The sequence below is a fragment of the Dermacentor variabilis genome, chromosome 2, assembly GCF_050947875.1.
Source record: "Dermacentor variabilis isolate Ectoservices chromosome 2, ASM5094787v1, whole genome shotgun sequence".
NCBI lineage: Eukaryota > Metazoa > Arthropoda > Arachnida > Ixodida > Ixodidae > Dermacentor > Dermacentor variabilis.
The window spans coordinates 178,498,705-178,511,343 of record NC_134569.1 but is presented as its reverse complement, the minus strand read 5'-3'; positions in this window follow the sequence as shown (position 1 = coordinate 178,511,343).

Below are 12,639 nucleotides of genomic sequence, written 5' to 3'. Positions count from 1 at the left end.
TTCTTTAAGTATGCAAAACCAACTCGCCCACATCAAGCTTCTGCTGCTTCAAGCAAACCTAAACTGTAGAAAACTACTACGCATCCAAAAAACAAAGATTGGAAAACGAAATCAGCGCCATCCTTTATTGCATGAATGCGTACATCGTGGTTTACATAAGTCACGCACTTGGCAAGAGCTTTCTGTAAACTTAATATAACGAATCACCTTCATAGAGGCCATTTAAGAAGGCAAAGCATAAGGTGACCTGTACTTGTCTTCAGCTATTTCAATAGTAGCTGCGCTGGCCACATCGACCAGTAGCAACAGGGCGGCGCCCTAGCACTTCCCACTTTTTTGGGCCAACTTTTCCTCTAGAGTTCGTATACTAACCCTGCTGCCAGCGCGCTCGGCTGCGACAGAGAGCAACGACGTCACTACTGGCGCAGCCAATCGCGCGCCTGTCCTTCTTATTTTTTTTTCCGCCAAACCAAAACACCTATACGTGCGCACGTATACACGGATATACGTGCGCCAAAAGCCGCACGTATATCGGTGATTCACCGCTTTTTTTTGCGCACATTAGGTTTCTAGCGTGACCTTCGGTGATATCGCAAACACTTTTTGTGGCTTTAGGCATATTAAAGGAACAGGGGCGTACTTTCAAGCTGCTGCGTTAACCAGCGGAGATAAGCTGTAAGCTACTTCACATGTTCTCTACGTGAAAGAACTGTTCTGCCATGTCCTTCACACGTAGTGCCATTTACAGCAGGGAACACAACTGTACGAAGTCATACTGCGAGTGAGCAAAGCGTACTGTCACACTAACATTGAAGTCAGTAAACTGGCACCCTGAAAACGTTGTGCGTCTATTAGGCGGATCAATTTTAATCGACGCCTGGCTGTTGGCAATGCATGCCTCATTTCGCTCCGGCGCGTTGTAAGCCGCGTCCTATCATTTGATGCTCATGTGCTTTAGATCGCCATACAACTCGATCTAGGCCGGGTACAGGTGTACGGTCACTTTGGATCGTCATTTTGCTCGATATGCGCTCAGTCGATCGCGATCCGCGCATCAAGTTCGAGCTTCACGATCAGGATCGTATATATAGGCTGTCGTCATCACCGTCATGCCGAGTGATTTAAACTAACTCGATTCAAATTGTTGTGCCGTGTAGTAGTGAAAGTACTTAATCGAAATGCAGAAATTTGATCTGGTCGTGCGTGATCTTGATAGAAAGTGACTGTGTGACAACACGGTGCTCTAACGTTGTGTGTGCTTCGTCGTCGTGTGGCACGGCGCCAAACGAAAACTTTTGCCGTTTTGAAGCAGTTGTAAGCCGTCTGCCATGGCTCACTGCTGAACACAGAACCGGGACCTACTTGCCGGCCTAACTAGTGCAGCAACGAGTCGCTTCGCGCGGCAATTAAGTCAGACAAATGAGCCCTTAATTACCAGGTTTTTTTTTTATTTTTCGTCAGCTTGCCGTTCTTTGTAAACGTTTGGAAAAAGCGTTGGGTTGTCGTCAGGATAGCTTTCGATTGTGTTTTTTTCTCCGTTGACGAAATGCTTAAAGCATTTTCTGGTTCATTTGTTTGGGACCCATTCGGAGCCATCTGCAGTTGAAAAATGACATTAACCACGACATGTGAATTTATATGACGCGAACGTTTGTTTTTCATCATATACAATGATCGAGGTGCATTACTGCCTTTTCGCAAGGTCTGATTTCGCTTGTGACTTCGTTCGCTTGCATATGCGCTTTAATATTGCAACACGATTTTGCAAATGTAAAGTCGCAAGAAAAATCGCGCCATGTGAAACTGCGCCTCTCACGCCAGCAGCCGAAACGAGTACCGTCTATTAAATAGCGCTCGCAAGCATAAAATTAGCTTCGTCAGCATAAAATATTGCTCATCACAAACGCCAGTGTTATCCCGATCGTACCAAATGCTAAGGCTACACACTAGGCAGTCGCAAAATCAACACAGCCGTGACAAATCTCTTTTAAATGTTGAGCAGCTCATCCGGCCATGACCGATAGCGTCGCAAAAGCTGTGAAACGTGAACGTGTGGCAGGATTTACGAAACAAACCCTTCTCAGAAATATGAGGACAGAAGCTGATCCGCTTTACCCCCGTGACAGCTGCGATCCATTTCTTTCCCCGTTCTAGTTCATAAGGCCTGCCAGGAACCATATAGCAATTTATCCCGGGCTGGCTTTCGTGGCTATGAGTCTTATGCGGCGGTATCGCCGGTTCGACTTCTTTTTCGCACCTCCGTAATTTCGACGCTTACCCATGAAGCGCATGCACTGTCGGAAGACGTATCCGAAAGAAGGGGGGAGGGCTAATTAACAAAGCAAAATGGCCCCAACAGGGGTCGACACGACGTGCAGCGCGCGTGAATACGCTTTGAGCTTGCCGAGCCACCTTCCCAGTGCTCGTCGCATCGCTGCGGCAGATAGCACCAGAGTAGCCGCAAACACGACTCTACGGAACCTAAGTGCCGCTCTTCAATGAACCTCTCGCCAACGTGGCTGGGTCACTCTATATGTGGCAGGGTGTGCGGCAAACGAGGACACAGTTTTTAGCGTTCGCAGGCACTGGAGCGCCAAGCTTCTCGCCTTAGAGAACTTGCGCGAGCTTGTCGGCGTTGCCATTAGATGGCGCAGCGTATCTAAAAAGAAAAGCGCTGAGGCGCGCATTTGCCGCGAGACGCGTTTCCCAGCGTGCGCACGCACTCGCGTCCGGTGCACTGCGGAGGCTATGCGCAGGCTTCCCGACGACGGCACCAGATTTTTTTTTTTGCATTTCTGTTTTTCTGTTAGTATGCTAGATGTGCTTATCACCTTTTTCGCCCAAACACTTGCAAGAATCCGAATCACTCCGCTGTAAGCTCCGCCCTAACGGATGAACACGATATTAGCAACACATCGTGTTCAGTCTATAGGCTGAAAATGTATTAATGAAACATCCTCAAAGGTTGTTTTAGTACCTTGCTATTCCAATATTTCTTCTTCTAAAGCGATATATACAATATATTAGAACATATCCGATCACAGCGTGCCATTATTATTGTGTAATAGATCTTAATGCCACATTTGATTCTTTTAACAGGATTTTACAAGAACGAACGAAAAATATAGTCAGTTTTTTTTAACCTTTCGCTGTTCCGTGGCCATGAGCAGATGATTGATTTGATAAACTGGAATCTCTAGTGACCGTATAAGTTTCTAGAGCGCGAATGCAGCCTAGCAAGGTCATCTGAAGCTGAGCCAATGTGATTTGAAGCTTGCTTTGTAAAAAGCGGCGGCATTCTCAACAAGTGTTCGTTGTTATGAAAACCGTCACAACCAATTTGTGGTCAAAATTTTTTGGGTTATTTGAAAAGTATGAATGCCCCTACCCTAAGCCAGATATCGGACTTCACCAGGTTCCAAACTGAAAAAGTTGGAATCCAGTGTGACCACTGCTATTTATGTTGTTCCAATGTTATGTTTCTATGTCGTTTCTTCATACCACAGTTGCAGGCTTATTCTGCGAATGAATAGCGTGTGATGTCGTATATAGCTCCCCCCTTCTATTTGCAGTCATTTGTTTGTTGATAGAGCATTAGAATAATTTCCTGTAAAATGAAGCGATCAATACGTAGCCTCATTTTCTTGAATATCATGCAGGCTTCTGGAACTGTACAGGATTTCGGTACCGTCATTTGCCCTGGATGTACTGCAGTACACCACACGTGAAGGCGACGGCAAAGGTGCGAAGATGCAGTCAGCTTAGTTTAGACGTATAACATTAAAGCTAAGATAAATTCGCAAAGAGTATGGATTCAGGTTAACAACGATGAGCTTCCGTTGAAGGCTGCTGAATCTCACTGCAAGACGTTAAAGATGCCGAGGCGGTCAAAAGTAATCCGGTGTGCCCCGTAACGGCGAACCTCATAATCAGATCAGCAGTTGTGGCATGTAAAACCCCAGACTTTAATTAAACAAAACTTCACTAAATCTCATCCTAGGAAACGTTGAGAAGCCAAATCTCCGATAGATGCCTGCGTTGCTTCTGAGTGTTGCGTGGTGCGGTTCCGTATTCGGCTCCTGAAGCAGACATCGTGCCGCGCAGGCGCTGTTGGCGTGTACTGAAGGCACGAACGCGACTGGGCATTTGAACATGAAATCGGGGAATCTGACATGTACTTACACTTATCTATGAGGAGGAAGTATTGTATAACACCGCCTCCCGAGCAAGTGAAGTAGAGGTAGTTGGTCTGGCTCGACAAGACCGTCAAATGTTCCAGAGATGTAATAAAAGGGCTTACATTAAGATCACTGCTTCAAAGGAAGGTTTTCTACATGCTTCTCGCGGACCTCACCTTTCGAGCCCCATTATTATGAGCGTATGAGGATCCTAGCGTTTTTAAAGATCCTCCCAAATTTGTTTCTTGCACCTAGGGCAAGTTTAGCACTTGTTAACTTTTGCGAGCTATCGCGGCCTATACGTACTCTTTAGAGTGGTGACGCTTGTATTTTGGGGGCCACAACAGGCTTAAGGTTGCCATAATGAGTGTATATCAAAGAAAGAATTCTTCAGGAGATCATGCTGTCCGCTGTGAGAGCCTGGCCCAGTTTGAGTTCTATAGCGGAGAAGTGGCCGGAGATTGCTGATTTCCTATCGTGAATCTCGTCCTTCTTGCACTCATCTATTTTCCGTTTCTGCGATTTCGGAATGCACACTTCTGAAGGCGATATTCGGTCTTTATTTCATGCAGCAAGTCAACGGTAGCGAAGCGAAGTAATACCCGTTTTTCGTGCCGGCTGCGCATTGGTGTGAGGAGGATTGCTGCGCGGAACACGGCTCATATTGTGCTACTGCAAGGATTCCCAGCTGCATAACTTGGAAGCACAAAATACTTCTATCCTGCACATTGCACCGTAATTTGCGGCGGCAACATGGCTAAAGCAGCTGCGACATATTTCTTCCTGTCTCATCGACTCCCTCCTCTGTTAACAACTACTAAATGGTAATTGCTTGTTTGACAACCACTACATTGGTAACTTTCCTAAGATCATTGTACTTAGAAATTTATAACTCTCTACAAACACAATTATTGCAGCTCTGTTAACTGAAACTATTCGAGCATCTCAAACATGATGCAGAAGTATATGACCTTTCATGAAAACATTGCACCATTTTTGAGGGTTTACGAAAAGTTGAGCGAGGCTGTTTCCAGTGTGTACGGGCGTCTGGGTCATGGGGTCTCAACTTACAAATGAACGCTAAGCAGCAACACCATTCATCACAATCACTAATTAAACCTTCACTGCAACCAATTTTCACCCGACGTGTGATTTAGGGACATTTAGGCATACGTTACAAATTTGTAATATCTACTTTTATTGCCGAGTTACAGTTCTAAATTTGACACTTGAGTAGTTATTCTTCTTAGAAATGCCGAAACATTCCAGCGCGTTTTATGACGTTCATGGCGTAAGGAAAAGCCAGACTTCCGGTGGTTACTAGACTTAAATGCATCACCTGATTGCAGCAAAGGTAATGACTGCGCCCAGTAGTTGTCGAGAACAACAATATTTTTGTTCCCATGTATGAGTATTGTGCTTCTGAGCTACAGCTTTCTCTGTTAGTGCGTTTACTTGCAAGCTAACACAATCTCGCTGTTACTTTTCAGCTTCTGTAATTGCGGCTTATCAAGTTTTCATCATAGCTTCAAACAGCTGCTATATAGTTGAGAGCACCCATCCAACATGGTGGTGTAGCTATTAGTAAGGACGGCGAAAAGACAAGAAGTAAGTATAATAATGAAGGCAAGGAAATTTCACCTGATAACTATTTGTTCCTGTAAATAATTCTGATATAAAATAACTTGTGATGCCAACGATGCAAAAAGTCCCATCAGAACCCATCTCACTATGACAGTCTATGTTTACGCGGTTAGCATTCAAGTGATGTAACGAAACGCCGTATTGATGAAGACGCCTTAGTTTATAATCTGTTGATGTGAATCTGATAATTTCATTGCTTGGGTTATATGCGACCTAAACTGCTTTCAGAATCAGTCCAATATACAGGGACACTCGCTCGCCAGGGTGCATGATGGTATCACGATGACTCTGTGAACATGACGCAGGTACGAGGACCGCATGACGACAATGGTATGACGAAAATAAGAGGACAAAGGTGGGATGACGACGACTGAACGACCATAATGGCATCGCAACTCTATGGCGTGGCGGCGCAATGACAAAGTTTCAAATCAGTGGCATAATCAAGATTCAATGACGAGAGTGTGATTAATATGGAATGACGCAGAAGCAATGATGTCAACTTAATGCGGAAGGCGGTAGGAGGAGAACGGGATGATGATATTGAGATAATGACGATGCTGTAACAATGGCAGTATTCGCCGATGGAATGACGGAGCTGAAATGGCGACGATACAAAAACCATGGCGGTATCGCTACCACGAGCCCATACATAGCGGGCAAGACAGCAGGCACCTTTTGTGACTGTTGACAAGTGATAGACTCACGAAAAGTCATCAAGTGGGTAAAAAACAATAATTCCACAAAAACATTGTGATTTAGGTAAGGCTACGCTAATCACATTATCAAATAGACTACAGTCTGAACGTAAGCTCGCGTTAACGGCATTTTTTATCCAACAGAAAGAAGAATTTGCTGGCATGTTCAGCCGTGGTCCTGGAAGGTGGAATTATTCGAGATAGCTGGAGTTATCTGTGCACAGGCTACAGGATGTGTGTTGTTTAGTGGCGCAAGGGCCAGGTGTGGCCAAGGAGCGCCATGACTGATAATGATGTGTTAAGCGCTGATTGGTAAGTTAGGATGATGGGGTGTAACATGGCTGTAAAGTGGCCTAAAATTATTCGCTATCGTAGAAGCGTAAAACGATATATAAGTATAAAATTATGACAGTGATACGTGGAGTGGTCTGGAATACGGGGAATGACAAGTGATCATGGGGCTAAAATGCATGAATATGGAAATAGCACATATGTTTCCTTAAGGCCTTTGAGCCCAAAGGCTGGGAGGCAGGTGCTTTCTTTAAATGCAGCTACCGCAGCAGAAACCTCTGTTAAGAGGCTGTGCTACGGATTTCCTGGGGCTATAATATGAAAACTATGCACAGCTTTTAAAAATTGAAACAGTGATTGATGTTTAAAGAGAGGTTCTATACCTATAATCATTTGAGGATGAAGTGCAATTTGTTGCCGGTGTGGTAATAGAAAAAGCTTTTTGCTATTTGCGTCTAATTCCCTGCATTGCATCAGGATGTGAAGTACGGTAAGTGGCGCACCATATTTATCACACGTGGGTGGATCACCACCTGACAAGAGGTATGCGTGTGTACTGTATGTGTGTCCTATTCTAAGTCTGCAAAGTGTTACTTCCGTGCGGCGGTTCTTTGATACCGGTGGCCAGTTGCCAAGATATGGCTTGATAACATGCAGTTTATTTTCTGTTTCTTTATGCCACAACCGCTGCCAGTAAGCCCTGAGCGTTTTCCTTAGGGAGGGCTTAAGGTCCATTACAGGGACAGTCGTGGAAGTGTCTGCAGCATTCGCGTGGACGGATGTGGCTAGCTGGTCAGCCAACACGTTTTCTTCAATCTCGCGGTGCCCCGGCACCCAGCATACTACGATATGCTGCTTGGACGCATAGGTGGTGCATAATGCTGAATAGAGAGATAGAATTATAGGATTTTGATATTTCTTGAGTTTTCAATGCGTTTACGACGCTCAAAGAGTCTGTGTATATAACTGCCTTTGGGATATTCAATTCTTTAATGTGTTTAACGGCAGCCAATATCGCGTAGGTCTTTGCTGTGAGAGAGAGAGAGAGAGAGATAGCACTTTATTTACACCCGTCAGAGAGTATGGGTGATCGGGTGAGACGCAGCTCTCCCTATCACCGTCTACCTCCCCCCTAGACGTCGGCCGGAATCAGTTGTCTTCCGGCGGCGGCCTGGGCTTGACGGATGGCCTGTTTTTGGGCTTGCTCTTCCTGGCTATGGAGGGAGGATTCCCATGACTCTCTGTTTCCATGTAGGCCGTGTAGTGCTGGGCAAGCCCAAAGCATGTGATTTAGCGTTGCTGTGCCTTCACAGTTTTTACATTTTGGAGAGTGCACCTCAGGATGCCATTTGTGCAGAATATACGGGTTTGGGAAGGTACCTGTCTGCAGTTTTCGCCATATTACCTCTTCCGGCTTTGTGAGAGATCTATGGGGGGGAGGCAGAGTTCTCCTCCCCATTCTGTAGTGTTCTAGAATTTCTCTGTATGTGGTTAACTCTCGCTTTTTGGACAGGAAGTAATCTGCCTGCGCTGGGGCCCGGTGTGTGAGTCCTCGGGCGACCTCATTGGCGATCTCGTTCCCTGTGAGTCCACTATGAGCGGGTGCCCATATTATCCTAATTAGGTCGTTAGGTACGTTCTCCTTGCCTGCTTGCAGAATTTTGCCGGCCGCTTTGGAAACCTTACCTTTGTCATAGGCTTTGATTGCAGTTTTAGAATCGGTGATGACTATTCTAGTTGATGGGTGTGTGATTGCCAGGGCAATCGCCGCCATCTCTGCCTCATCTGGTGAAGAGTGTCGTACGCTACAGCTAGAGACTAGCTCGCCTTTGTCGCTCACTACTACTGCAGCATAATGCCCTTCTGGGTATTCTGCCGCATCGGTGTACACTACCCCTTGTGTTTGGAGGAGGGAGCCTTGGAGTCTTTGGACCCTGCTTCTCCTGCGTTCCTTGTTGTGTATGGGGTGCATGTTTCTTGGGATAGGGGTTATTCTTAACTTGTTAGCAATTGCTTTGGGGATGACGGTTATCCTATCACGTGATTCTGGGTTTTGATAGCCCAGGTTTCTGAGGATGGATCGGCCCGTTTTGCTGCCAGTTAGTCTGATATATTGTGCCGTGAGTTTCGCCTCGCACATTTCCTCTAGGGTGTTCGACACTCCTAGGTTCAGAATCATCTCGGTTGATGTGCATGCTGGTAAACCTAGTGCTGTTTTGACACCTTTCCTGATGAGAATGTCTACCTTGTCTCTCTCTGCTTTAGTTGTTTTTAAGTACGGGATAGCGTAGGTGATTCTGCTAATGATGAAAGAATGAACGAGCCTAAGTAGGTTTGCCTCTTTCATCCCCGCGTTTTTGTTTGCTATCCTCCTGAGAAGCCTGCATGTTTGGTTGGTCGTGGCGTCTAGTCGGTTAATTGTTTCGGTGTGTCTCCCATTTTGTTGTATCCACATACCCAGTATCCTGATCTTGTCCACCCTTGGTACCGGGGTGTTGTTGACCAGGAGCTGGATATTGACCTGCTGTTTGCCCATGATGAGCATCTCCGATTTTTCCGGCGAGCATTTTAGCCCTATGGGTCTCAGATAGCATTCCGTTTCCCATATTGCCCTTTGTAGGGTGCCTTCTATTTGGCCATCGCTCCCCCCTCTGTCGACCCAAAGGGTGAGGTCGTCAGCATAGAGTGTGTGGCAGAGGCCTTCTATCTTTCTGAGTCGTTCTGGCAGCCCGATCATTGCAATGTTGAACAGGGTAGGGGAGAGCACTGATCCCTGCGGTGTTCCCTTGTTGCCTAGCTTAATGTTTTTTCTTATAGTGCCCCCGATTTCTATGTTCACCGTTCGGTCCGTGAGGAAGCTTTTGATATAGTTGTATAGCTTGCTTCCAACATTTAGGTGACTGAGGTGTGACAGGATCGCTCTGTGTTTGACGTTGTCAAATGCTTTGCTGACGTCCAGTCCGACTATGACTCTCGAGTCGCTAGTCTTCCGTTCCAATACTTGTTCTTTGAGTTGTAGCATGACGTCAGTTGTGGACAGTTGTTGTCTGAAACCAATCATGCTGTCTGGGTAGAGTTCCTGACTTTCCAAGTAATCGTTGAGCCTAGTCTGTATGACGTGTTCCATGAGCTTGGCTACACAGGAGGTTAACGAGATTGGCCTAAGGTTCTCAAGTTTGAGTTCCTTTCCTGATTTGGGGATGAGGACTAGATTTGCTGTCTTCCACTCCCCGGGTATCTCCCCCCGTTCCCAACACTTTTGAAAGAATGCTGTCAGTTGCTGGAGGGAGTGGTCATCGAGGTTTCGAAGCATCTTATTGGTGACCCCATCTGGGCCAGCCGCGGTTTTTCCGCTGAGCCTGTTTAAGGCAGCTTGGACCTCTCGTAAGGTGATTGGTTGGTCCAGCTCTTCGTTGTTTTCGCCACTGTAGTCGGGCAATGTTTCGGTGTTTGTTTCTCCTATGTACCTGTCTTTAATCTGGTTTATCATATCCTCCTCCGACCCCTGGAAATTGTGGGTTAGTCGTTGCATTTGTCTCCTGGTCTCAGCTTTGGTGTTGTCTGGGTCTAAGAGGTGTCTCAATAGTTTCCAGGTGGTGACGGAGCTTAATTGACCGTCTAGTCTATCGCAGATGTCGTTCCAGTGTTGTCTATTTAGGGTTTGGGCATGGCTCTCAATTTCCTTGTTGAGAGCTGCTATTCTTCTTCTCAGGTTACGGTTGCCCCTTTTTTGGGCTAGCTCGGTTTCTGCTTCGTTTTTCTTCTGCCACAGCTGTCTCATGTGGCTATCAACCCAGTTTTGTTCCTCATCTAATTCTACTTCCTCCTCAGCCTCTTTGCACGCCCGCTTGATGCCATTGGTCCATTCAACTATGTCGGTGATCGCCCCACAATCCGCTCCATTGGTTCGGAAGGACTGCCAGTTGATAGATTTTAGGATTTTTCTCTCCCGTTTGATGTTTACTCCGTTTTGGACAACGATCTCTATGATTCTGTGGTCACTGCCCAGGTTCTCTCTCGTGTTGTGCCAAGTAGCCTCAACGTCCGCTCCGACCATGGCCAGGTCGGGGGAGGTGTCGAATGACACGCTGTTCCCCTGCCTTGTCGGTGCGAGTGGATCGTTGAGGAGTGTTAAATTGCATTTTATCATAGCGTCCCATAATTCCCTTCCCTTTATCTGGGAGTGGTGGTATCCCCATGCTTGGTGGGGAGCATTAAAATCCCCTACTATTACGAGACGCTGCTTACCCTGTGCTAATGCTTGCGCCTTGACAAAGAGCTCCCTGAAGCCACAGCCTTTCCTTAGTTTAGGAGAGCTGTAGACGTTTATGACTAGCAGGCTGCGTTCTTTCCGCCTCTGCGGTATAATCTCCGTTAACACATAGTCAATCTGCGTGCATCCTACCTCATGCTGTATGACGGTGATATTTCTCTTCACCAGGGTAGCAGTCTGAGTGTTTGGCGACTGGCCTGGGTATGTTTTGTATCCGCTGAGTTTAGCGTTTTTCCCACACTCTTGCAGCGCGATGATGTCGGGACCATCGCATCCCGCAAGGTAGGCTTGGAGAACGTTTCTTTTTTTTATAAAGCCCCTACAGTTCCATTGCCATATTGTGTTTGCCCTAGTGTTGAGTCTGGCCATGATTCAACCGCAGAAGGAGTTGGTTTTGCTGTTCTGCCAGTTGATCAAGTCGAGTTCCCATTGGGATGACTAGTTGGCTGAGCTGGGCTGAGAGTTGGTCTATCCTCTCCGCGTTACGCTGGGTAGCTATGGCCGCCTGCTGTACTACCTCTTTGAGTTGCTGCATGTCTACCTCAAGTTTTTCTGCCCTGCCCTCTGCGATTTCAAGGCCCGAAGCGGTCTTTTTAACTCGCTTTTTCTTTGGTGGTGCAGATACCTCTTGCTCTGATTCGGACGACTTATCGTCCATGGCATCCTGACGCGCTGCCGGTTTTCTAATGAGTTGAGCCTTGAGCTCAGTGTTCTCCCTTTGCAACTCGATAACGTGATTACGGAGCTCCTGCATCTGAGCTACTGTTTGCTCCTGGTAAAGTTTCCATTGCTCCTGTTGCTGTTTCATCATTTCGTGTTGTTGTTTCATTTGCTCTTTGAGCTCCCTCACTATGTCAGAGTCATGGGAATTCCCCGCTTCCCAGCCTACCTTTTTGATGGTTGTTGTCCCTTGCTTCTTTGGCGGGGTGGGGGTGGCCTGCTGTGGTAGCCTCGGAAAGGATGCTGACCGGCGGCGCTCCTTGCTCGTGGCCCGCGTCTTGCTAGCGTCCCGCCGGCTGCGATGCTCTGGTAGTTTCTTCTCCTCCTCCTCCTGTTGCTGCAGCTTCTCCCATTGTCGTTAGATACTTGTGCTCGTGTGCGGAACACCGGTATCCGAAAAGGATGGACCGACTGCCGCATAAGATACGCCAGAATTACACTTCGATGCGTCTGTAAAGAATTCAGGACAGGAGTATTTGTGCTGTAATTCGAGGAAGTACATTCGTATATGCGCGAGAGGCGCGCGCTTTGTAACAGCTACGAAGGATGTATGACACTATTGGTTGCCACTGCCACGGTGGAGGCCGTATAGCAGGGGACATAAGGTGGTATTCAAGCAGAGGAACGCTTGTTTCTTCAGCTATGTCTCTAACTCTCAGTGAGAAAGGCTTTGCCATAGTGGGCCGGTTGCGAAAAAGTTGACAACTGGACAAATCGTTTATGGTGTAATACGCGGGGTGCTGACTGTTTGCTTTCACTCTCAGAAAATACGTGAAAGACGAATATGTTCTCTGCATATGAAGAGACCACTCTTCTGATTCAACGTAAAGGCTTT